The 24,473-nt window shown below is 37.2% G+C and overlaps 2 long non-coding RNA genes across 2 annotated transcripts; both read right to left on the reverse strand.

Annotated features, from left to right (window-relative positions):
• Positions 1-3,078: 3,078 nt before the first annotated feature.
• LOC112569070 lies at positions 3,079-12,113 on the reverse strand. Its single transcript, XR_003100290.1, has 3 exons — positions 11,951-12,113; positions 9,389-9,467; positions 3,079-3,373 (listed from the first exon to the last, which is right to left on the reverse strand). It is a non-coding gene; the product is annotated as an uncharacterized LOC112569070 (long non-coding RNA).
• Positions 12,114-12,688: 575 nt separating this feature from the next.
• Positions 12,689-20,862, reverse strand: LOC112569071. Its single transcript, XR_003100291.1, has 10 exons — positions 20,713-20,862; positions 19,123-19,348; positions 18,557-18,637; positions 17,668-17,718; positions 16,971-16,991; positions 15,489-15,524; positions 15,011-15,013; positions 14,039-14,041; positions 13,615-13,683; positions 12,689-13,330 (listed from the first exon to the last, which is right to left on the reverse strand). It is a non-coding gene; the product is annotated as an uncharacterized LOC112569071 (long non-coding RNA).
• Positions 20,863-24,473: the final 3,611 nt, after the last annotated feature.

A 24,473-nucleotide genomic window follows, 5' to 3' on the forward strand; every position in this document is an offset into this window, starting at 1 on the left:
TGTGTAAAATAATAATGCTTTAATTAGCAGTTTAAATTATTTTACATTCAATAAAATACCAAATTTAAGATAAACGGAAGATACACGTAAAATTACTACATTGTATAACATCTCTGTTTGTCTAAAGAAGAGCGAATAGTTGAGAGAGACAAGGAGGCAGATGACAAAAGAATGAAATGGAGATGAGAGAAAAGAACACTTACGGACTATACACGAGGACCGAAGTATCATGTTGTGATGTGTAGGGAAGACGCCATATAAAGAAAAGAGCAAACATTAAAATATTAAAATTTCTAGTCTGTTCTAAGAGTTTGCTTCTAACCGTCGTTTACGAATTCAGTTACAGCACATAGAATGCGACAGGAAAGATAAACAGCAAGAAAACTGTCAAATAAGAGTAAACAATAAAGTATTAACGTTTCTTTTTTGATTTTAAAATTGGTTTTGATATTGTTACTTATCAACACTTTCTTTACAACAGATAAAATGCGGGAATGACAAGAAACAGTAACATTCATGCCTGGTTTATACGCTTTATACAATCTACATTTAATGAAATGGTTAAATACCTGTAAAAAGCAAAAGTAAAGTAAACTTTTTGTATACAGTAAAAAAAAATTAAAAATGAATTGGAATAAGATAGAATATTAGGCTTTTTTTATCTGCTGTATGAAATCTGTATGAAATTTCCAGTTTCTGAAGATTTGTTAGAAATTGCTTTAATATAAAACAAATATTTTCGAGTCAGAAAAAATAGTCAAGAAACGTTAAAAGTATTACTTGGAAAAATGCAGCTAATAAATGTGTTTTTGTCTACAAGTGATCACTAGTCACTACAGTTCCGTGCATCTCGTATCATCGTCAAGACTGACGAGGTGCTGACGACGGTCCGGTCGGAATTCTTTGCCCCTTTTCCTCATCCCCATCATGCTACAGATGACCGAGAAAGACCTTTACTGATAGAGTTTTAAAGATCGTAAACACAGAGACAGGTTTGAACTTGATTTCCTACGGTGTTAATGAACATTAAATGCCCCGAGTGGCACACGTGACAACGTATATCGTAACTGACACAGGACACGGTCAGGTGGTCAGGTGACAGACGAGGTCACTGAGCTTTAAGGATGAGATTTAAGGGCCTTCAATATCACATTAAAAACTGCTAGAAAGGTCGACCAAACCATACAAGTCTGTTGCTGATAAAAGGACAAACACAACAGGGAGGGCGAGGTGGGAGTAACGGTAATATAGGTTAGTGTGTTTGTACGTATGGCACAAAAGTTCTTGTGTACGTGTGGGTTTATGGACAAAAGCTCAAGTTAGAACAATCGTTTCCTCTCTGTGTGTATATATATACATGACATAAAACATAAAAATTTAATCAAAAAAAAAAAAAAAAAAATAAAGAAAGAAAAAGAAAGATGCAAACATAAAAGGAAATAACCAAAATAACCAGCGAAAAAGTCACTTACACACATAAAATAAGAAGTCCTCAAAACTCTGATAGAAAAGTAAAGTGGCATTAGGGACTAGCAACCGAAACATTTAAAAAGGAAGTGTATCCGCGTGATCATTTCTAAAACGATGAATACTTTAAAACACTATGACTATACTACTGACAGGACAATATGACAAAAGAATGAAATGGAGATGAGAGAAAAGAACACTTACTGACTATACACGAGGACCGAAGTAGCAGGTTGTGATGTGCAGGGAAGACGCCATATAAAAAAAGAGCAAACATTAAAATATATAAATTTCTTTTTCAGTTTGAAATGATGTTTCTGATTATCGTTTACGAATTAAGTTACGGCACATAGAATGTGAAATGAAAGATAAACCGAAAGAAACGTGATAAATAATGTTTAATGATGAAACTGCTTTTGTTATTGCTACTTACCAAGACTTTATTTACAGCAGATAAAATGCGGAATGACAAGAAACAGTAACATCCATACGTGGTATAAGTGCTTTACAAAACCTACATTTAATGAAACTGTGATATACCTAGTAAAAAGCAAAGCTAAATGAAACTTTTTGTATAGAGTAAAAAAGGCAAAAGATAAAAATGCATTTAAATAAGAAAGAATATGAGGCTTTCTATCTGCTCTGTGTGTTATGACAGAGCATAAAAAGTTCTTATCATACCCCAATACAACGGCGACTAAAGGACTTGAAGACTGCGGTGCTGCCCGCCATGAAGTAGTGTCAGACTTACAAGAACTGAAACTTTGATTGTATTTTGTGATCTTGCTTTTCTAACGGAGTAAGTACTACACATCCATTTCCGTTACTCGCTTATGAGTGGAGTACTAGTAAACATGTACAACTAGCAAACAGAATAGAAAAGTAAAAGAAAATATCACATCAGCACCATCAGGTAAAAAAAGAAAACTCCAACGACACTGTAGCGAGTTTAAAGTTTAAAATAGATGTGTGTGTGTGTGTTCGTTTGATGATGATGATGATGATGATGATGATGATGATGATGATGATGATGATGATGATGATGATGATGATGATTGAAACATAGCGATTTCTATTACTTAGAAATATGGATGGGATAATACCAAATGATAAAAAAACCAAACAAACAAATTGAATAGAAAGGTGTGCAGTAAATAAGCGCTACACTGAAATCATCAAGTTTACCAAAAAGAACCGCAGCCTTTAGTGTGTGAGCTTGTTTATGTACATGCATTTGTCTGTGTGTGTTTGCGTGCTTACATACGTGTTTGTTTATGTGTTTTAGAGAAAAATAAAATAACGAAAGAACACCTGCAAACTTGTAAATGACAGGTCATTGTGTAATGTCGTCAGTAAATAGAGTAATACTTACTGCCCCTGTAGACATCATCTGCCAACAAAGACAAAATGGTAAAATCTAGAATTTATTATTTTACTTTTCGCCCCGAATACTAGAAAGTAAGCAAAGTACGATGAAAACGATATGCACTAGAATCAGAGACGAATGATAGTAAGTGTGATGTGTTTGTAATATTTTATTAAACTCTTGTTTATCAAATTCGAAGCATGTTCTTCTCCGTTATTGGTAATAATACCATAATACTTTTGAGACCTTGCGTTAGAGACCAAAAGAAACTATTAATGGTAATTAATCTCATCGACAGCTTAGTGAAAACATTTTGTAGAGACATACGGTGGAAGTATATGCGAGTGTCATTAGCGACTAGCTGTTGTTGTGTTAGACAGTCTGTCCCTGTGTCCATATCTACGACAGTCGATGGCAGTAACAGTTGCAGATGAGAGCATTGACATATACAAGTAAATAATATATCACGAAACAATAACTAAACAGCAAATACATTACTCCAGCTGGAAGATCGTGGGAGGGCATGAGCTTTTGTCTGACCTGTGAAGTAATAAGACCTGTTGAATGAACCTGTTCTATTCTTGAGGTTTATGACTAGACCAACAGACAACACCGAATCTACGACATCTAAAAAGAGTATTTATACAATTATTGTTGGCAGGAAAGGAAACATAAGGACAGATACATTGATAAATTTTAATATTAAATTTAGTATCATATTAAAAATATTAAATATAATGTGTGTATTCATTGAAGCACTGTATTAAATGTATAACTTAGCAAAGTTTTATATAATATTTTGGTGTATAAATGTCTACGTGTAATGTAGTAGATGTTTTGCAGTAGATATGTTGGCCTAATTGTATAGACTGCACTCACTTTACACTTCAGTAAGATAGTAGTCTAGTTGTGTCAAGAGAGCTGAATAAGTAGGAAACTTCGCTACAACACTGGTGACGTCTGCAAATCATCAAAATTAAAACCTCACATGCTGTTGACAATTAAAATATTGATAGAACACTGGCTTATTCTCAACACTATTAGTGAAAATGACTGTAAAGCTGACCCTTCAGACTCACCTGCCGCTCGTTGAACAGTGTTGTTGTCGTCTGTTTTAGGGTCCTTCAGACCTTTAGGAGGACAAGCAAATAATTTGGATTTGTACATACACTTTAACAAATTAATTAATTTTTCTTATACAAGTTACGCAATTAAAGGGGTGCAAAAGATCTAAAAGTATAAATAGGCACAATAAATGAATGACAAATTAGAAGCTGTGTTCGAACGACAGGAAACTCGTAACCTTTGTATTGACGTCCACGATACTCACTCTACATTGCAAGGTAGCCTTACAATATTTAACTTGAATTGTGGAGAAATTTTACCCAAGCTTTCTAATAAGAATCTGATAGAATACTGGAAATCTTTTGATGTTATTGGTGAATTGCAGAATCATATATCGAAAACTTTATACAGTTTGCTTTTCTCTACAAATCCCAGTGGTATTTAGTCCGGTGCGATTGTAGTCATGATGACGGTAGTGATTGGCGTTTTACGCCGAGCCAGCAACTAAGGCTATATCATAGCAAGGCAGCGATCCCTGTCAACAGATGCCACTTGCAGAAAAAGAACAGTGTGTTCGAGACGAGAGCTGAACCAGGACAGTCAACCTTCACTGCATTGGTTACAGGCGTTAATCGTTACACCTCCGGACCGCTCTAGGTCATAGTGAGAAAACACCTGAACGATTCCATAGAACATATAACTATTGCCTACGATCAAATAGTGGTACTTAATATAAAAAGAAAAGTAAGGAATGTGAAGAAAATAATGCTATTTTAATAAAGGTCTTACTTAGAGATCTTACACTAAAAGGACTAAATGGTTTCAAGAAGACATTAAGTGAACCTCACAGTAAATTCATCAATACCTGGACTTTTATATACTTTTCATCTTTTAGCAGCCTGAAGCACTTCTTCCAATGTTATAGTTCCTTCTCATAGATTTACTTCAGGTTGTGTAAGGTTTTTGAAATATTTGTTTTGCATATCAATCAAGTTAAAGACCAGGAAAGATGACACATAACATAGGTTGGGAAAGAATAGAATTAATTGAAGGTACATGTAGATTGACATATGTAACCGAGTAGTAGATTGTTGTTCGCCACGTGAGGCGGAAACCTCCTCTATCCACTCACTGCCTGAGTGTCGTGTGATAATTTCTCCGACTATTTTGATTAAAAATTCATTGGTTTACAATGTCATTATAATATTTCTTAAAAAAGGGTGTATGTCTAGCTGATGCCAATCTTTCTCTATTATCAGTAATGATAACAATTATTGTTCGAATTTTTACGAGAAACTGCTTTTTTTCTAAACAATAAAGGTATGTCACTAGGTCAATCAAAAGATTTCTAGAAGTTCAAGGCTGAAATGCTCGAGGACAACATCAAAGATCAAAGATCAGCCGAATCTTGTCAAAGGTCAGCAACAATCAAATGCTGCTTCACGTGAAGGTGATTTTCTTCTTAAACTAACCTCAAGCAGTTGATGTAATTGTTCATGAGCTTAGTTCTCTCACTACCTCAGTAGCGGATAATAATTTCTCTTTCTCTTTTGGTTTTACATCTCTGTCATAAACATTTCATTAAACTAAGCTCAGGGAAGTATAAACATTACAGTACTGCTTCTATTGTGACTTGGCACTCAAAGTAACTGGAATTTCTGTATTAACTTCATAACCCTGACATAATGCAGTCTAGTCTATTCCTTTTACTCTCTCGCCTAAATAATCTTTTTGTTTATACATACGCAGAAATGATGCTCTACCTTTTACAATTACAAAAATTATTATAATTGTTAATGACATCTTCTTTGCAAGATTTCTTACATAACCAGATATAAAGAATGTCCATTAACACACTTTTGGGCAAAGAATAATTTTAATAAAAATTAAAATTGCAAATGGCAAAGACACAAAATAAAGAAATCTTTTTTTACTCCACATTCAGCTATTCCTCTTTTGTAGAGAGACGAATGCAGAGAGAATCTCTTTGCTTTCTTCGCTTGCTATTCTAATAAGTTTCTGGTCTCAATAACTATGTTGATCTCTCTGTCTAAAGTATGGGGCTATAAACGTGACATAAACATGTCTGTGTGTGTGAAGTGTAATTATAAAATGAGGGTAGTTTGCCACAGGGTAGTGTGTACCTGTAGTCATTGGAGAAGCAGAAGCTAAACTATGGTTAGGGAATAAGTAACTACCATTTAAAGGGTAAACTTACATTTCTTGATCAACGCATGAACCTCTTTTAAAGGCCGAAGTTTTCCTATCTGAAGGAATTGAGTGGTATCGCCCGTGCGAGGGAAGGTAGGAATACAGGTAGGAGTACACGCGGTGCGGACTGCCAGCGGCCAGTCGTCTTCAATTACAACCCGGACAAAAGGCGGGTGGACATCACAGGCACCACCGAGTAGCTTGGCCATAACACCCGACCATTGTACTTGCCGTAGGGTCTGAGCGCTGAGGCGAAACGACTTCTATCTGAACACACTGTCAGGGTTAGGACTGAGTGTATTCTCCACAAACAAGCAAAACTAGAATATATGAAGGAGAGAAGAATGAACAGCGCAACTGACACAAACATAAAAACAACTGAATTTTCAAACTTTCATTTTATTGCTTTTTTATCTGTCTTTTTATCTCTTATCTTTCTTTCCTCATAAGCGGGGATATCAATAGTCGGCTTGCCAAGTTTTGAGTGCGACGTGCATGTACACTAGTGTTCACACTGTAGTATTATTATTTTATTTTCCGGTTGCTATGTACACATTGTTTCTTACACTCTCCATCTGGAAAATGACAGTCGTGTCCATCTCATGAGTTCCACGTCCTTTCTACTACACCATTTTCTTACCACACTCTGCACTTACGTGTACACACCGCTGTTAGTTTGGCTCTGGTGTGCATGGTTTGTTTCCTTTTGGAAAACCCAACGAGTAAGAGAGTGGGAAAAGAGCAACAATAATAACAACAAAATGTAGTTTGCAACTGAAATTCATTTAATTAATTTGCACAGTTGCAAACACCTCCTCCCTTCATCTCATGATTTACGTAACATGACAAGGAATTCAACATTTCTTATTGGCAGGTGAAGTACAGGTATGCAAACAAAATTAGTGGCTGGAGGCACTGTCATACAGATTGATACATAACAAACAAAATCACCAGATTAACAATTGAAACACCAAATTTAACACTACTGCTGATGATTCTACAATTGATATCACAGAATAACAAACATGTAAAGTGCACAAGATAAAAATCCGTTATAACATGCGAGTGGGCCTTGCCGTTTTAGACTGGAATGAATATGTCTATATAGACAATACTTTTATCGGTGTGGAGCTGTACCGTGGTAACAACAATTCAGTTTTGAAAATACAAATTGATGGTAAATTATTATCTCATTAATGAATGATGGTTGAAATTTGTTATTTAAATTATATTATTAATTTCCAAATCTTCATCCGAACTACTGTCTGTTTCAATTAACATATTTTCCTCATGTTCGGAATCAAATTTGTATTGCTCAACGACACATCTCCAGATATCCTCTACTAAATTATAAGTTTTCTTTTTTAATGTGCGTTGTCCAAGCTGTCTCCGATTGTGCTGTACACTTGCTTTGTTGTAATTTGAAGTAGAGTCTCTATCAACATGTTCATTCCAGTCTAAAACAGCGAGACCCATGCGCATGTCATAGTGCATCGGGCTTTTTATATGAACACGCTTAGGCAGATACATCAGACATATATTATTAAAACTTTCAACATAAAATGTGTCCCTAGACATCACGTAATCCTCAGGATGTTTATACAAAACATGGCCATGTAGAAAGTCGCTCAGCAGCTTGACAGCAGCAGGATCAGTCAGCACTATTAGAGATGGTATATAGAGCGATTGCCTGCAAGGTGAGGCTTGGTTACACTTGTCGTGGATGTTTTGGAAGTGTGTAATACATCCATCCAACAAGTGCCTAAGTCTCACAGGGTCGCCATCGCAATGATCTATACACCAGTACACATGATCTCTGACCGCTGCTGTCTTGTCGCTGAGCTGAGGATGCCACGTCTTGCCGATGTTGCCTTTACTACCTTGCGCCAGTTTTTTCATCCCAGCTTTGATACTCTTAGCGACGTGCCACCTCTCGTTGATGTTTCTAACACCTTTATTTTTTACTAACTTATTTATTGTCACGTTACGATCGTGAACGTGTTCTTGAATTCTAACGCCTGACTCATTCATACTTGCATACATCCTCTCGCATCCCACTGCCTCGTGCCGCTGGGTGCACACGTCGTCCTCTTTGGTGATATGCTGGAGGTTTACAACCTTGTGAGTCGACAGTCCTAAAGTAACATGATCAGTGTGATACGAATTTTTCCGACAAGCATGCCTTGCATCTGTCATCACACTGATCCCGTCGGTCACAGGAGACTGTTCTGCTGCAAGTGCAGCTGCGACGGACTGGCGCTTCAAGAAGTCAACGACTGCAGAAAACCGTGGCAGCCGTTTTCTCAAAAATGTATCGTTCACATATCCCAAATTGGCAAAATTAGAAAATTTTTTATATTGAATGGGGATGATCCCCGACGTAATGTACGCAAGGTACATTCTTTCGTTAGCAAAATAACTGTCACCTAGTGGGGACGACGAGCTCCAGATGACAGTATGTCTGTTGGCACAGCCCAAAGTGATGGTCAGCACATGACCTCCACAATGGTCGGGTTAGATAAGAAGAGAAAAGATCGTGGGGGCACTATGTTGCAGTCGTGAATTGTTGGCCATTTGTAAAAGTTCGAACATTGCACTCAAACCGAGGTGTACTTTAGGTCAGTCATCAGGAGGAATGAACTGAAAGTATTAAATATTATTATCCCCTCTTATGAGTAAAGAAAGATGTAAGGAAAGACAGTATGTTCAGATAGAAGCCGTTTCGCCTCACTTTGTCTGGTAGGACAACCCTAACCCTGACAGTATGTTCAGTTGCAACCCGTTTCACTTCAGCTTTCTCACCGCCAACACCAGTACTCAGCTGAGAAAGACGGTTTATCGCTTGCGATCTCAACTTTGCCTCGGGGCCAGGGTAGCAATTAGGGAAGATTGACCGCCGGTACTGACCCCGTGTACTCCTACCTTCCCTCGCACGGGCGAAACCATTTGAAAACACGCCCATTTCGACTTCGGCCTTTAAATGATCAAAGAAAACTAACAAGTAACGGCAAAGTAGGTGCACGTGGGATGAGGACGTGGATAGAATATCCTGCAGCAGAAGCATACAGTTGTTTATATAAGACAACAGGGCCTTGGGATAGACCTGCACTTCTTCTTCTTCGTTCCTATTCGCCCCTAGTGGAGCATAGATAGACCTGCACTGGAATTAGTTTTTATGATAAGGTAAAATAGACCTTAGCATCCTAAAAACTAATAAGTACTAGAATAGCAAGCGAAGAAAGCAAAGAGATTATCACAGAAGTTTATTTAGCCTTTTACCTGTTTCCACTTCCTCTCTGGTCTGTCCAGACTTTAGCCAGGTCATAAGCCAGTTGCCCATGTCGGCTTAAACAGGAAGCTGCATCATAAAAAATATAATTTGATGGGTTAGTAAGAAGCACGTGGCACTGGCTCTTTGTAGTCGCATTTACAGAATCACAATCAGAATCACTTTATTGAATAGGCCATCTGCGCATTTTGGTTTCTTCATCCTGACAATAAGGGCAATGTACATCTTATTTTCAGCACAGGAAAGAGGAGCTTATGGTAGTTCAAATCTGAAGCACCTAGCCGAAATCTTATCACAGCATCAATATGTTTGATATTTACAAAAAAACCACTCTGTATTATAGAAGATTTGTATAAATTATGGGAACGAATCTTGAACTACAAATCCCCTTGTTCCGCAATTCTCGATAAGATAAATCCATTAATCGTAACTGAAATTCTCTCAAAAAGTGTTGGATACTGGCAACACCCTGTCTTTGTACAGTGTAGTACATGAGGTGTGTGTAGTTTATAGTTGCTAAGCCCATGTAACCATGTCATTATAGTGTGAATTGTGTAGACATTTTGTAGACTTTTGAAAGGATGTTAACATGGCATCTGAAGTATCTTCAACAAGTATTGTAATATGTCTAACAGATGAATTAGTGTAGAAGGCATATATACTTATTTGAGTAATCTTGCATAGTAACTTACTACACTACTTATAGCGGTATATGTTTTAATAATTTATTATTCAAAATTTTAAAAGATTTAATAAGTTAGTCCACTTTGGGTTTGTCTCTTAGTAATATGCTGTGAACGTGATCTTGAAAGAAATCATCATTTTGTCTTATTGCTTATTTTTATATTTTGTAGTTTAAAGTTTTTTATGTATGTATTTTGTTTTTTTTGACAGTTTGGTCTGAAATCGTTGCAGAAGAACGAGTAGTGTTCATAATCTTGAAAGAAAAACCAGAAAAGTAAGTATAAATTAAAAGTATAAAACTGCATGTGCAAAACCTTTTAAAAATTATAAACATAAAATAAGAACAACAGCATCTTCTGTGATGATCTTTCTGTGTATTGCTCTGTCTTCGTCTGTTTTTCTGTGAAGTGTTTTCATCATCAAACCGGTATAATGATGTTGTTGATAAATCTTGATAAATAGAAACTCGGCTTGAGTCATCTGTATTGCTAGAGGTGGGCGTTGCACCTAATGATGTAGCTAGCACGAGAAGAATTAAAAATTAAATTGAATGTGATGACAGAAACCGAAAGGAAAAAGGTGTCAAAGGAATAAGAAACGATTTGTGTATTTTCCTGTTAAGATCAAACAAAAGATGACAGAGCATGAAAAGTACTTTCTTAAAGTGCCAAGTACTATTTCAGTATACTTACAAAAAATAATGTTTAAGGTACAGTAACTGACTGTCACATTGGAGTGGATCTGAAGGTGCAAAGACCATCAGTTGAGAAATTGCGGGCAAGAAAGACAACAGACTGCAACGTGCTGACGGTAAAAGTAAGTATGAAAGGCAGTGGCCATGAGAGTGGTACACACCACACAACACCAGGCAATGTGTGAGAGAACAAAAATATCCAGGTAAGGTTATAATCGGGATTTCGAAGACTTTTTGGGATCTTTGCTTCTCTATCCTTTCCACTAGGCCTCTACTCTGTACTTAGCTTCCATGACTTGACACAGGTTTGTATGCACGTGTGTTCGTGTTCATGCATGAATGTAACATACAGTGTGTGTGTGTGTGTACTCAGGTATAGGTATATATAAATAACAGCTAACATGAAAATGATTATTGACGAGCAGACGGAGATATCCTGTCTTTTTTGTTTCCGTCTCTTGCAGTCTTCTGACCGGAAAGCACACTATACCAGTAGATGGGTGATGTCTATATCAGGATAGTAAAGATACAGCTAATAACGGGAAAACGAACCTGAGTCCCAAATGAGTTGTTGCCCAAAATAGCACTAGCTCGATGATAACCAGGTATTTCAGTGTTGTCGGATTATTTACATACACTTTACTCAGTGATAGGTCAGTCGTGACGGCGTCTGTTTGTTTGTATGTATTTTTCCGTATGTGTATCTGTTCCCTGAGACTGGCCAGTTATACATACACAACCCTGTATAGTAAAGTAACTTTGTTGAACTGATTCCCTGTGTATGGGAAGGGGGGTGAGGTGATAGGGCTGTATTTTCTCTCTACCTTTACAGTGGAAGCTGCTTCTGCTATCTTCAAATGTGTTGAGTAGCCTCTATCCTGTCAAAATTTATTTGAAGTATTTGCCAATTCTCGTTGAGCAGTTTACCTATAACTCATTACTAAATTTGTACGATCTGTATAGAGGCTGATTTCACTAGCTGACCTTTCATAACCCTGTCCACAGAAGTCACACAGATGGTTAGTTGAGTAGGGCGTGTAAATCAGAAACACAAACTAAGCTGACCAGACACGTGAGCCACCAAACAGTAAAAACGTTAATAATTACTTGTTTTCTGTTAATTACTAGAATTATCCACTACATGTTATGAGCAACTGAACAATGTGATACTGACCTGAGACACAGTCGTATGCGCGAGTACTGGCCGCTATCCTGTAATAACGAGAGCTTTTCTTTTTACACACAAAGGTGAGACGATAAGATGGATCTAGGCCACTAGAGGTCGCTTGTGTAACTGTATCTCGCACGTGAATGTCAGGGAAACTTTAGGATACATTGAAGATCTTTTTCAATACACCATTTCCTCTTATCCGTTTTCTTTACTTCCTTTTAAATACATAAATTTCCCCTAGGAGTATATTCAGTGAACTTTGGGAAAATTTTCTCTCGACTTTTTTGTGATAGACATTGTACATCAGACAAGACGGATTCACGTTGCTCTTGTTGAGCGATCTACTCGACGATCTGTCAGACTTTCAGGTTAACTGCTCGTCTTCAGTTGCAGATTTATGACACTCTCCATCCTTACTGTTTTTTCTCTGCTCTTCTGTGCTTTATTTCTTGGCATTGCTATTGACCATGAATAGACAAGAATGTTCAATTAACAGAGCATTTAAATATTTGTTTGTAACCGAAGTGTTCAACGCCATTGGATTAATAATAATAAATGCAAGATTTGTAAAGCACATACACTCATAAGGAGCATACTCTTAGAGCTTAAGAACAAGAGGGAAACGTGGACAGCATACGAGGGACAGGAAAACAAGTTACATATGAACTATAAAAGAATATAAACAATAATACATACAAAGCAGAGGTACATATCAATAACAATATATATATACACACAAACAAACTGCAACAATTACAATAGATTAATTGAACACCACATTCTTGTCACACGACCTTCACATTATACTAAAACACAAAGAAGTTTAAAGTTACTGAAAGAATGAAGAATGTAATAAATTTTCGTAAATTAAGTCTGGTGTAAGATTTATTATTTATTAGCTAACACAATTGTACACATTCTGGTGGCGAAAAAATGCAAGGGAAGCAGCTCTGTACATGAGACAGTTAACAAAGGGTGAGAAAACATACGAATACAATAAAATACATCATCTGCCTCATTTAGACTACACAATGGACATGTTCTCGTATCTCTTGATATCTCTTCGTATCTAACCTTAACCTAAATAGTTTTAATGCAGCTTAACCTAAATTTAATTAAGAGACCTCTAAGAGCAGGGGATACATTTATTGAGTAGTTCTCAATTCCTAAATCTCTTTTAAATATACGGTAAGTTACACAGGTATTGTTTGATGACATATTATGTTAACATTCTTAAATAGACTGAGTTTTTGAAAGTAGCATGACTATCATATTAAATTGACAGGAAAACAAACAGCCAAGTTGTCAGAACACTCCCAAATACAATTCAAGCCACACCTGGTTGAGGCGGTGGAGGTGGCCGCGGAGCACCAACAGACGGTCCTGTAAAGCACACACACACAATACAGCACACATACACACACAAAGGACATCTCTGTATATATACCAGTCTGTCGGTTCTTACAATCAAACACTAGTACTCTATGTGTTATATGTAAAGGGTAAAATCATTGAAATCAAATCAAATTGAAAAAAAAAATTACAGATACTTCTGTTTCTGTTGTATAGCGTTTAATTACTTTCTATTTTTTAAAGTTGTATAAAATATTGACTATTTGTTATCCTTGTTAGTAAACATGAATGTAGACCAGTCCAGTTGGACTTACCTACGGCTCCTGCAACTCCCTGGATGTCGTCTTCTTTCGCTTTAGTCTTTCGTGAAGGAGGTCCTCCTACTAAAATGGATTTAACGATTTCTTAGAAAACAGTAATACATATTTTTTACGTTTATTTCTTTATTTTAAATGATTTAACTTTCGAAAAAGACACCTAGAAATGCATACAGACACGAAAAAAAAAAAAGAAATCAGTCTATTATTTAACACCTGCAAATTGTTATGCCCGCCCCGAATGAAAACACACACACAAACACACATATTTTTTTTCTCTTCTTTTTAAATCGCACAAAGAAAAGGTGACATCAATACCAAATACATAAACAAGAAGTCGGAGGTGCATGGCAATTGAAGGGCAGTTTGTCTGCAAGCAGGAATTGGATGGAAATGATGAGCAGCAGACAAAGTTACTTACACGCTTCATCCGACACACGAGGAACGACGTATCATGTCACGTGCAGCGTAGACGCAGTGCAAAAAAAAAAAAAAAAAAGCAGACATTCATGATATTTTCTCCTTCAAGCTAAAACTACCTATGCTAGCATTTCCAAAATAATGTTGAACATAATACGAAAAAGTCAAATCGCAAGAAACATCAAAATATTATTTGTATAAACTGTCTAGTCAATGATACGGTGATACTGATTGCGGAAAAAAGTAAAAGGAAATAATGCTTTCCTGTAAAAGTAAAATAGAAAGGTAAATCTTTAAAGAGAGTAAAATAGTTCAATGTTTTCTAATGATTACGAGGCATGTCTCAGCTGAAAGTGAATTTCAGAAAGATTGGAAAGCGAAATCAAACACAAACCTCGCGAAATAATCGGATAGACAAGCAGCGATTATCAGTGGAAGACAGAAAGAGAATTCGAGAAGGGAAATAGTTGGGCGGAGTCTCAAAAAAAGGGTGGATGAGTGCATTGCTAGACTTGTAATTTGATGTTACATACAGAAATTCGCTAACACCCAATGAAGTTCCATGAACAAAGATGCAATGTGCTCATAGAAAACGAGGCGTGGAAAATTGTTCTGAACACTTTACAAGTGGACATCATTGTCAACAGATGAACCGTACAGAACACAACTACAGTTGTAAGTCACAAAGTGACCAACAGACACAAGTCTCACAGTACATGTACTTTCCCTCAGGTACCACTGAATGGTCCAAGTCTCAGAAAGATGCAAGAAAGGTGTTCGGAAGGTGGAACTAACATGTCCTGTCGTCTGTTTTGCCTCTGATGGTAATAAGCAGTACAAATGTGAACATTACGGTAAAATATTATATTTTCTATGAGTGTTAAAGAGAGTGAGTAATACAAGGAGTGAGAGAGACAGAGGCCTAAAGGATGAAATCGCTGGAAATGGCGCCGCAGTGGACAGGGTTACTTACCCTCTTCATGTGATGCACCAGGAACGAAGTGTGGGATGTGCAGGGAAGACACCATGCGAAAAAGAAAGTTAAAATTAAGATATTAAAACTTCTCTTTCGTTCTGAAATGATGTTTCTCATTAGCATTTAATGAAGATTTCTGTAAAACATAAATTAGACAGACAAGTTTTTGTCAGCATGTAGACATTAATAGAGAGGTTAGTTTTTGTAAGAATATCTTTCGTGTAAAATATCTTTTAGTCAGAATTTGGATTAGTTTATATTTCTTCGCTTCATCCTTATTTATTCCGTTGTAAGATGTTACTGAGAACTTTAAAATAAAGAAACACATTTTACACAACATTGACTAACATCTTGTAAACATATCGATGTTTGAAATATCTATAATTTAAGATGGTTCGCTATGAGAGAGAGAGACAGGAGACAGAGACAGGGGAATGATAAGAATGTAAATGAATTAACAGGACAGGGTACTTACGAAGCTCTTCAATTGGATAAAGTGGAACATAGCATTCTGTTGTGACGAGCAGGGAAGACGCCATGCAAACAAGAGCCAACAATAAATGTATTAACACTTCACTTCCAAAGTGCTTTTTTATTGGCATTTACCAATAAATTTACATCATATAAAACGCGGGAATCCAATAAACAGTAATATGTATATCAGATAATTACCGTTTGTACAATTTACATTTAATAATACGGTAATAGTAATTGAAAAAGACAAAAGTAAAAAAAACCTTTTTCTCGATTTCTCAGGACTTATCAAGAATTGTTTAAATAAAATGCAAACGGATTTTTAGTCAGAACAAAATATGCTAGGAACGTTATCAATATTATTTGCAAAGATGCAGCTGTTAAATGTGGGTTTTTTTTTCTACAAGTGATCACTAGTCAATGGAGTTTCGTGCATCTCGTATCATCGCCAAGACTGACGAGCTGCTGACGACTGAGTTTGACGAGGGTCCTGAAGGTATTCTTAGCCAGTCTTTCCCCATCCCATGATGTTACAGATGACTGAGTAACAATGCTAGTGCTAGTTTTCTAAAGATTGTAAACACAGAGACAGCTTATGATGTGATTTCCTACTGAGTTTATGAACATTGAACGCCCGAGTGGCACATGTGACAAAGTATATTATGACTGAGCTTTCTTGCAATATTTGGCTCAATGGCTTAATTAGAGAGCATTCACGACCGCTAACAGCAGAAGCTTTAAATATTTATAATACTATTGCCGATTAGTAAAAATAAATAGAAGCAAAAATATTCACATAATATTCTCTTGTATTATTATGTTAACGTGGGTGCCGAGAGCTACAAGATTTAACGAGAAAGTAGTATACACATAGACATATCTCATGACATACACAATTACAGGAAATCCGCGGTGTCGCTAGGTGTGCAGGAACTTAAAATAATTCTAACATAAAAGAAAATAAAAAGAAAACCTTTTTATTGCATCAAACAATTCAGTCAGGAAGAAAATGTATGTTTTGTGGACTTAACTAAAGTGTAGCTTATCACTGAGGCAAATCTCTTTATTTTGTTGTTTGAAAGAACAGGTGGCGTGTACTGTGCTACGTGTCCCTGGTTTGCAGAATAGAATGTCAGGAAATAACCGCGTGGATTGTTAGTCTGACGAGCCGCCAGCTAAACGACTGTAACATCAACATCAAAGTGAGGGCAGACAACTCCTTCACAACTCGGTGAAGAGTTACGGGGTAAGGGACATAACCTAGCGTCACCACATACAAGTGGTCTGAGGGTGGAAATACCAAATGTTTTGCATTAAATGTTGTCTACTATAGTCCCGACTTTCCTTGTAGAAAATGTGGTTATTACCACTAGAATGAGACTGTATTAGATATGAAAACACGAATGAGGACAAACATATTTTCAAGATTTAAATGTCAATATTTTAATGGCAGTCAACGAAAACTAAATCGCTCAACACTTACTTTTGCCTTGATCACTGCTCTCTGAGGGGAGACACAAAACATTGTATTCAGTCAAATTAGCTGTGTCAGCTCTTATTTAACACAACAGACAAGTAAATGTCGGTAATTCTTCAAACATGAACTACAAAACATTCATAGCCACAGAAGTTCATTGTTCAAATAAATAGATGGTGTTTATACTATCATGTCTTATGAAGGCATAAACATGTGAAGATAGAATCCTAATAAATCAGTTTGCGTCTCACTTAGTAAAGTGCCTGTTAACATGTATAAGTAATGTACAGAATCGTTTATTTATTGTAGCATGCATGATTGACTTCTATGTTAAATTCAATGTGTTTGGTGATTGAAGTATTGTATCAAATATATCTAGTAGCAAAATTTTATGCAGTTTTATTTTGTGCTTAAATCTCTGTAGTAATTTCTTGCTGGCGAAATTTTATTAACTGTATTGCTTTTCATTTTATTAAGAATTTGTCTATTTCGTGTCAAGAGAGTAGATGAAGGAAACTGGTGAGGTTTCCATTGTCTTCAATGTAAAAAATCTGACCTGTTGTTTCTGTCTCCACTTGTTTTCTTACTAACATCAAAAGATGTGCATCTAGGTTTTTTTGTGGTTGACTATCAAATAATATAGAACACTGGCTATATCTCATCATTATAAGTAAGAATGACTGCGTTAACCATTCAGACTCACCTGGCGCTCGACGAACGGGATCCTTGACCTCTGTTTTAGGATGTGTCGGACCTTTCGAAGAACAAGCAACTAACATGGAGTTGGTTTTGTGCAGAAACATTAATGAAGTCTAATAATTTTTCTTGTACATATCTCGATTCCTATACGGATTACCTATCTTGTTTCCCTGAGCAACATTGAGAAAGAAGTGTGTGTGTGTGTGGGAGATGGGGTGGTGTGGGGTAGGGGTGCTGTGACAGTTGTTCGCAATAAACTTAGAAGAGTCCAGATCTTCAAGCGTAGAATTACAAATTAAATTAGGGACTGAACTTCGACTATTAAATGACAAAGGATGGTGTCGCATCAGATGTCAGGAAAGGAATAGCAGATTGTTATGTAATAGCAAAGTTATATTCGAGGTGTGTGACTAAATGTGTTAATCATTATTTGTAAAAGAGGCTTTGCATACTCTGTTGGAAGAGTTGTTCTAGCTGGTCATTTGTCATCATGACATTGAAATATGTCTAGTTATTACATTCGTTACTTATAATGGCATATAGTCAAAGACACAGAGATCATTGATAAGCTAAGAAAACAAACTATTCTGTTAGAATGATTAAATGATAGAAATAGTTTCATACATCTTTAAGGGTATATTGGTGGTATTACCATGGTTATGGAGTATCGTGTTGTGACCGCAGTGTTAGTGTGAAAATGTTTCTAAAGCATGTATAACGACTCCCAGAAGATTATGGAAGTTTTCTCTCCTTTTAAACGCAGAGTTTAGTATCAATATACATGTAGACAGATATAGACAGTTTAAAAGACCTCCAAATTACAAGAATGACCAATGGAGAAGGCAAAGAGATTATCATAGAAGGTGGTTGCTGTCTACTATTTAGTCTTTTACCTGTTTCCACTTTCGCCCTTTTCTGCCCACTCTGCCTCCTGTGGTTATACACGAGTTGCCCATGTCCACTACAAGAAGAAGCTGCATCACAAAAAAGTAAATTTAATGTTTTTAAGTAAGAGACAAGTCGCACTACAGTACAAATCGGAAACATCTAGCCTGAATCTTATCAGGGCATTTATCATACCAATATGTTTAATATCTTTTAATATCATAAATTTTAAGAACCTTGGGCTTGAATTCGCCTTGTTACGCCATTTCTAATAAGAACGATTCATCAGTCGTAATTTGAATTCTCTCAAAAAGTGTTTGATATTGGGAACACCTTGGTTTTCACAAACAAAACCATAACCGTATTTGTTCAATGTAGTTAATATGTGGTAATCCCAATAACTTTTTTTATAGTGTAAATTGAGTAACATTTCATGGGCATTTTGGAAAGCGATCACGTGGCTTCTGAAGTATCTTAAGCAAGTATGGTGATATGTCTTACATATAAATTAAGACACATCGTGCACATGAACTATAGAGATTCTATATGTTATCCTAAGACATTTTGCACACACCCAATGTTTGCTGAATCCTTTCTCTGTGAGGATCGTGCTGTGGAGTGGAAACAGATGATGACACTCGGATACACCCGGAACTTCCGTTTCCTGAGTAGAAACTACAGCCACTCACTGTTGGCTGTGAATGGCTCTCACTTAGCGACTGCTCACCGCAGTGTCCTCAGTCTGTGTGGCCTGTCTTCTCTACACTCGTCTCCCAGCAGATTGTCTTACTAGACGGCGACTGTAATCACAAACTTCGATAGTTTTGCACGCAACTTGATTGGCCAAAGTTTTTAGAAACTTGAAAAATATTTTTTTAGCCGCTCACCCGTAACATCAAGAAATCGAAATTGTAACTCAAAGGTATAGACTGGTGTTTTATGCTTACATAAGCAGTTTTTATCTTTGTGTCTGTAGTAATGTGCTTAGCTCTGTGCATAACCGTGACTTCATAACATAGCCGTGATAGCTGCATAACATACATAACATAACCGTGTAAGTGGCTGTGCCTTTCTCTATTCATGCTGATTACAGTCAGAAATGAAGGCAACATATGCTTTTGAAAGTAGCCTAGGAGACTGGTCATAAGTCAGTATGGGAGCATCTCAGGGAATGTTGCCAGGTATGTACACAAAGTGCAGCTTGCCTGTCGAGGTGTTAGAGATCCCTCTGTGGATGGTCAGTCCTGCTGCAGCCAAACACGCTCTACCCGCCGCCGACTGGACTTTAGGTCATGGAGTCCCACACGGATGTGCGAATACCGGGGTGTACATTCGGACTGACCTATCAGACCTCTAGACACCGAGGTATGCTCATTTTAGGCAGGACACAGTTTACTTGATCGACAGATACTCGCTGGTGCAGCTCCTTGCAACTGCTACGAGCGCAGTGGTTAAAGTGGCTGAAGTGGTTGAAGTGGCCTTTGCATGTTCGAGCAACACAAGGTCTGCATGGCACGATTACATAATGCCAAGGAGAGCTGGCGAGGAAATCACACGATTGTCGTTCTCGTGGCCACTAGACACGTCGAAACGTTTTGAATAAACTTGGTTTTAGCATTAAACAGACTTGAAATAAAGACCACCTAATAATTCGTAATCAAAAGCCATGTACATGTACAGGGGAAATATTACACTAACCCCTGTTTCTATTTGCTTTCTCCTAGGTCACTAATCTTTACTTGAACCTAATTACCTGACACAGATTCATGTATAACACAGTGTGTACGTGTGTGCTCGTGTGTTGTGGATGATGCTTGTTTAAATGCATATGGGTCAAGCAAATTATACAGGTTGGTGAGACAAGTTCAAGTACTGTGCAATATTTACATGACATACAAATTACACAGGTTGGTAACAAACAAATATGAGATGCGTACACAATGTGCAAAATTAGTCACATGAGAGACGCAAGACTGTTAGGATTTGTATTGACTTTGGATGCTGATAGCTGACTTTTCCCTCTGGTTAAGGCTGGAATGTTGGCCTCTGTTCCCTTCCTTTGCAACGATATGTTCATTGTCAAACCATCTATCTGCAAGGACCAAGTCATGGGAAGGTTTTCCAAATCACCAATAGTATCCCGTGTGATATATTTATTACTCACCTAAAAATCCATCCCCTTTGACACAAGAGAATTGTGTCCCTGTGGCCTGTCTTGGGATCGAGCTGATAAAAAATGTTATATGTGTGAAAATCCCAATACGAAATGCTGGTCGCATATGGTTGAGTTTGCCGTCAGCACAAAGTTCCTTCTTCATAGCGCGTACAACATAAGTGGCCACAATCTCTCATATTTTTAGGTATTTACAATATGGAAAGCAGATTATATACTGCCTTTTTAAAATTTACTGAATCATTGCCTATTTTTAAATGTACCAAAATACTTGATTAGCTAACTTTCACTGCTTTCTAAGGGAAGTAATGCATAGTAAACCAATTCCTAAAGGTATCAAGAGTTCCTTCCCTTACATTGTCATTTATTTACGCATGGTTGTCGTGACGCTAACCTACTGGCGAGAAACGTCTCGCGCAGTTGGGCGATACGCCAAGAGTGACCCAGGGTCAATTCTTCCTTTCTCAGCTCCCAAGCCTTAAATTTATCGCTTAAAATCATCAAACTACACTTTGTGATGCGGGGTCTTCTTTAACAGATTTCTGTCCCACTCCGAGTGCACCTTTAGCACGCGCTAGTTACGTGACCGGTTTTGTAACGTCTGCTCTAAATCACTTCGCACGTCCAGGAGCATCGCAGAAAGTTCAGTCCTGTGATGATATGTAAGGGTAGAGCTGCCACGGGACTGAAAGGACAGGAAGCGGGTAGAAGAGCGACTCACGAAGCTGAGGCTCCTCTAACGATGCGACGACGTTCACAAGATTACAACTTGTTCACGGTTGTTACATGAGATGCTGTAATGCAGGGGGTGTTTGTGCGGTTTTTGTTAACATGAATTGACGAAAGGCAAGAAAACAAACATGCTTATCATACATCGTGCTGTCAGGAACCCTATATTCTGGTCTACAAAGTCACACACAAACACAATTTATAGTTTCATTTTGTGGCAGTGGTATCAAAGCCAACCGCCAGTAAGGTGTAATCAACCTCTTAAAACTATTTACAGCTTTATCCAGATGTAATTTATCTGTAACACAATATATTAGGATGTGAGGACCAATCACCTAATACACATGTTTAACACTATAGCGTGTATAATCTAATGATTGCTGTATATTTCACAATCCTAATATTTTTAAGTTTGTTGCGAAATCTCGTGATGAAACATAATGTTGTTAACGCCCATTCCTTAGGACCTTGTCACTCAATATTCTTTCTCACAATTATGTTCACTTACTAAATTTCTTCTCGTCTCTATGACAAAGTCAACACTTTTATTATGATTTTAATATTTCAGTGTTATTAAAGCTGTTTGTCTCATAAGGAAACCTTTCATACAAAGTCAACATCTCTTTCCTGATAACATAATTTGTTTCTTTGTATTTAGAAACTGCTTTTGTTTCTCTTCAAGCCATGCCCGCGATTTACCACTTGACCAGTAGTGTTTCAATAATTATTTATACCTGTTAGCTACAATAAAGACAGCCATCAGTTACACATTTTTAAAGAAGAGTTTTTAAAGATTTAAGTCGTTTGATTCTAAGATAAATAGCTTTTGGTTTTTTGTACTAAATTAAAATGAAAGATGGTAACTGAACGAGTCGGGAAACTGTAGATTGCAGTTAAATCTCCCCCTGCCACCAAGCTATCTATGGGAGGTAATCCCCTGTTGACCAATTCCTTAATGTACCAACAGTTCCTTCCCTTACACTGTCATTTATTGATGCTCGGTTGTCGTGCTTTCTGACATTACCATACTGGCGAAAAACGCTGTGCGGGGTTGGACGATACTCCAAGAGTGACCCACGGTTAATTCTTGTGTCCTCAGCTCCCAAACCTCAAATTTACCTTTTAAAATAATCAAACTACACTTTGTGTTGCAGGGTCTTCTTTTAACGAAGATATTGTCACACTCCGAGTGCATCATCAGCACGCGCTACTGACATGACCGGTCTTGTGATGTCTGTAGACAAGAAGGATCTCAGCGAATTAACAGAAGTACTCGCGTTTCAACCTAATTTTACATGACACAAATCTAAATGTAAAATATTGTATCTTTTCTGTAAGATAGTAAACACAGTTTCAAAAGTCATTGGTTTTCATTTCTTATCGGTGGTAAAAGCATTCACTTTAATTTCGAATAAAGGTGACCCCGTACATCTAGATACAATTATGACCTTTGTCTAGAATATAAAAGTACTTGGGACTCCCATACTGAGTTTTTGAACCACGAGTACAATAGTAAATTTGACTTGTGACAAAGAAAGAAATTAGTCGTGAGAGGTTTCTATCTCAAGCACGTCGGCGCATCAAGCGACCATGGATTTCCAAGCAGCCACGCATAAACAAGACAAGCAAGGTCTGGTCATGCATCAGTTGTGACGATAACTTGACAAAATACGCAGGCAGATATTAATATGAGCAGAATGTGCAAGAAATAATGTCCTCTATACAAAGTTAATGTCCATTATACATAGTTTTCTATATTATATACACAGCGTAATTTAGTGATGAGCTAAAAAAATTAAAATTGTGATCCTGTGTACACAAATGCACATGTACGAAGTCTAATAGACAGAGAAGAGCTGAATACATAGACAAATACATAGCAGCGGTGCAAATACAACAATGCTCCGAGGCAGGAAGATGATTATTTAAAATGCAGACCATGACAGGAACAGAGAATTAGCCAAATAAATAGATTATTTATCAGTGCTCGTATGTGTTTCACTTGAACCAAAAATTTTAGAAAGTAGAGAAAAACATTTACTAGTATTGCCTTTCCAGAGGGCAGTTCCTGTACACAAGATCTAGTCTTCACTTGTTCTTGCCGATAGAGTTGTCAGCCAGCACAGTCATGTCAGATTATTAACAACACACATGATGTCATATAGCAACTGATACTTCATGGGTGACCCTAGCCTGTCTCTCTATCAGTGCTCCTATCTCCGATCAACAACATGGTGCTAGTTATTTTCTCTGACCGCTCTAAGTACTGTTTAGTCTCGCCGACGGTAGACGTTTTGCCATGAAGCCTCGAGAAATAATTTTTATTTATTCTGAAGATATAAATAACTATACTTCCCCCGTCAAACCCATAGAAGATAAAACCCAACTCTCTCTCTCTCTCCACTAAGTTCGCGGTCGTGTGAAGGTGTCCTGCTAGGTAGTGTCCTACAACACATGGCGCGATGCTTAAATGAATAGAAATAGGAGGGAGAAAACTCTTGGAACATTAAGGATTTGTTCTAGCATGAATTACTTCCCTTTAACAGCAGCCCGACAGAGAGAGAGAGAGAGGGGGGGGGGGGGAAGTCAACAAATCAATAAAGGTTATTAGTTATAAATATTCAACACATTTGATCGCGGGCTTTTCAGCGCAAAGTCATGCGTAGCCAAAAGCAAATTCCATTTCTGTTTTTGCTGCCGATAACAATTGCAAATCACCAATAGTATCCCGTGTGATATATTTATTACTCACCTGAAAATCCATCCCCTTTGACACAAGAGAATTGTGTCCCTGTGGCCTGTCTTGGGATCGAGCTGATAAAAAATGTTATATGTGTGAAAATCCCAATACGAAATGCTGGTCGCATACGGTTGAGTTTGCCGTCAGCACAAAGTTCCCTCTTCATATCGCGTACAACATAAGTGGCCACAATTTTCGTCTCTCAAGTTTTAGGTATTTACCATATGGAAAGCAGATCATATGCTGCCTTTTTAAAATTTACTGAATCATTGCCTATTTTTAA

The sequence above is a fragment of the Pomacea canaliculata genome, linkage group LG7, assembly GCF_003073045.1.
Source record: "Pomacea canaliculata isolate SZHN2017 linkage group LG7, ASM307304v1, whole genome shotgun sequence".
Lineage (NCBI taxonomy): Eukaryota > Metazoa > Mollusca > Gastropoda > Architaenioglossa > Ampullariidae > Pomacea > Pomacea canaliculata.